Source organism: Zeus faber, assembly GCF_960531495.2.
Source record: "Zeus faber genome assembly, chromosome: 10".
Lineage (NCBI taxonomy): Eukaryota > Metazoa > Chordata > Actinopteri > Zeiformes > Zeidae > Zeus > Zeus faber.
Window position 1 is genome coordinate 1840956 of NC_137199.1, and position 3809 is coordinate 1844764.

Consider the following 3809-nt stretch of genomic DNA (forward strand, 5'->3'; position numbering starts at 1 on the left):
CGGCAGAGAGCGTAAGAGATGTTTTGAATTAACCCGGTTAAAAGGTGGAGGTACAAAAAGACTTGGGCTACTCTGTTTTTGTGTTTACTTGGCACTATACACTCACTGAGCACTTTAGAGGGAACACCTGTACAACTACTTATTAATGCAATTATCTAATCAGCCAATCATGTGGCAGCAGTACAATGCATAAAATCATGCAGCAGCTTCAGTTAATGTTCACGTCAACCATCACAATGGGGGAAAAAATGTATTTTAGATGGAATGTTATTGGTGCCAGACGGGCTGGTTTGAGTTTTTCTGTTACAGCTTATCTCCAGTGATTTCCACGCACAACGGAGAATGGCCAGACTGGTTTGAACTAATGGAAAGGCTACGGTACCTCAGATAACCACGTGTACAATTGTGATGAGTAGATAAACATCTCACAATGCACAACAATGTCGAACCTTGAGGCGGATTGGCTACGACACCAGAAGACCATGTCAGGTTTCACGTCTGTCAGCCAAAAATAGAAAGCTAAGGCTGCAGTTGGCACAGACGCACCAAAACTGGACAGTTGAAGACTGGAAAACATAGCCTTGTCCGTTGAATCTGGTGGTAGTGGTGTTTCCAACATCTTGTGAAATCCATGCCAAGAAGATTTGAGGCTGTTTTGAGAGCAAAGGGAGGCCCTACCTAGTATAGTGTTCCTAAAAGTGCTCAGTATACATTACCAGTCTATATTCACTTATTTTTCAGTCATACGATTAGACCTACTAAGGTAATTATTTTGATTGACCGTTGTTCCTTCTCATCAGTTGTAATACGTGTTTTAAAAAACACATTTTATTTTTATACATCATACCTCGCCATAGGAGGAGTAGGCTTCGGAAAGGGATTCTTCCTGGCCTCAGTTTGGTGTTGGGGGTATGTGGTGTGGGGGTGGTGTGATTTAAGCAGCCACACCTGTCTTTGGTGTAGTTAATCAGCCCGGAATCAGGGGTAGGTGTACACCTTTTGCCCATCAGAGTAATTGATGGCACGTGTTAAATGTGTTTGTGTGTTTATATGTATTTTGGACAGCTCGGAGAGACGGCAACCGGGGTAGGAAGGGCCAGCAACCCAACCTGCAACTTCGCTGCATCCTCAGGAAGAAGCTCTCCACTCTTCGAAGGGCAGAATGGCACAGACGGCGGGGGAAAGAGAGGGCCAAGAGACGATCTGCCTTCATCACAAACCCATTTGGAGTCACAAAGAGGTTGCTTGGGCAGAAACGAAGCGGCCACCTCGTCTGTCCCAAAGAGGAGATCGACCACCCTCTCCGAAACACCTACAGTCCTGGTCCGAGCTTTGGCAAGCTGAGCCTTACCGGATCAAGTTCCTGATCACATCCGTCTATGACGTCTTACCCAGCCCATCCAATCTCTTCTGCTGGGGCAAGGTTGAAACACCATCATGTCCCTTGTGTCTCAGAAGAGGAACGGTAGAGCACATCCTCAGCTGTTGCCCAAAAGCCCTGGGGGAAGGACGCTACACTTGGCGCCACGACCAGGTGCTGAAGGCAATAGCAGAAGCCATCTTCACCAGCATCACCCAGGACAAGCCTCTCTGACCAGCAAGGCAGGCGATTGTGTTCATCTGAGCAGGGGAGAAGCCTAAGTCCCAGCAAAGGGGAGCAGTGGGACTCCTCGGTACTGCGCCAGACTGGCAGATGAAGGCTGACCTGGGGAAGCAGCTCAGATTCCCAGAGCACATTGTGGAAACCACCCTGAGACCAGACATAGTAGGAAGAGGCCTATGAGAGGAAGCGTGCCAATTACGCCGACCTAGTGGAGGAGTGCCGCAGACGAGGGTGGCGTGCCCGGTGTGTGCCAATCGAGGGGGGCTGTAGAGGCTTCGCAGCACAATCTCTCTGCAAAGCATACAGCCTGCTTGGCATCACAGGGGCACAGCAGAGAAAGGCCATCAAAACTACAACAGAGGCAGCTGAGAAGGCCTCTAGATGGCTGTGGATTAAGAGGGGTGATCCGTGTGCACATGCTACATAGACACAAGTCGGGACTTGATCAATCCTGGCTGGGTCGCCTGGGTAAGGGTGTATGATGTTGAAAGACCCAAAACACCCAATGTCCCCAGGTTCCATCACTGATGATGTGTCTAGGTGCATCAATAGATGTATATTTAACTATTGTTGTTTCAGCTGTTTCTGTGGCTGCTGCTGTTGCTGTTGTTGTTTTCTGTTTTTGCTGTTGTTACTACTGCGGTTGTAGTTGATTTGTTGTTGCTGTTGATACAAGGGCTCTTGAAATAACCAGCTGACAAAAAAAAAAAAAAAAATACTAGCTGACAACAATGTTCTTTCTTTGATTGTATTTCTGTGTAAAGTGCATTGTGTTGCCATGGTATGATATGTGCTTTATAAATAAAGTGTGACTTGACTTTGACTTAAATCACCCATCCCCACGCACACATGGTAGGGGAGCCTTTGTCATGACAGTTTCATCTGCTCCCGGCTTATTCGATTTGGCCACTCTTCAATAAAATGGTTTGTCTTCAACATCGCCTGTGTCTCTGTGGTGGGGAGCCCGGGAGGTTTTGCAAACCTTGGATCAGGTATTTCACTCTTAATTTTAATCCACAAGTGCTAGGGGTGTGGCTATAGTTTCTATCTATGAATACATAGATAAATAAAAACTCAATTCACATGTAACACTTTCTGATCCTAATGGCAGACAGACTATAATTGTCACAGGCATTCTGTTTCAAACACCAGTTCTCTTAGTATATGTCTACACCCCAAATAAGTTGTTCTCTCTCAACTGTGTTGTAGATCATCCAGTTTTGGACCTCTCTAGCACTCCGCCCTCTTTAAGTTGTCTAGCTGTTTATTCACTTTTATGGGAGAAAATGGATGCGTGGACCTGTGGAGGTTGTCAAACCCTCTTTGAAAATTAAGTAAGCCTCAAGATATTAACAAAGTCTTGGAGTCTTTTTACTCCTCTCTCTACAAATCTGAACCACCTTCCAATAGAAAATGCATTGATTTCTTAAACTTCCCTTCTATTGACCCAAAGTTAGCTGACAGGCTAAACGGGCCACTAGACCTTAATGAAGTCACGGAGGCCATCAAATCCATGCAAAGTGGCAAGGCACCAGATCCAACTGGTTATGGGGCAGGGTAAGCACAATTATTTTTTAAGTGTTTAATTAGTCATTGGAAAAACCATTTCACTTAAAAAGGTGTAATGAGTAAACCACCTGCTTTAAAGTGGATATGCTCACTTTCATCTGAAACCCGGGGACACAATGAGAACAGTAAGACAATAGGCATGGAAGATCAAGCCAATTACCAGAGGGCGCTGAAAGACTAAAAGCAGACGAAGTCATCTCTGGTCTTCGTTTCCTGAATCACCCGCTGCTGTGAAACAACAGAACTCTACAAATGGCTGGTTCAATGACTGCGGGCCATTTGTCACAGAAGATTGACATAACCTGAATACTGTGTTTTGCTAGGAGCGAGATTGTACTGAACAAAATGTCTAAATGAAATGTTTTTAAATGTCTCACCACCTTGACATTTTACTTCTGTGATTTTGTAAAGAACAAACAGTATTCTCGACTTTGAGGGACTAGAAATGACAAGCTTGGGAATTACGTTTTGCTAAACGGTCTCGTTTGCAGAGCTTGAACGTCCCCTAGTGGCCACCGATGGTGTTGCTCCAAACATGGAATTCAATCCTGTATAACCCGTTCTTCTCTTTAATTTCAAGTTTTATTATTTTATGTGTGGTTTTATTTTCTTGGTTATTTCAAAGATTTATTCACGT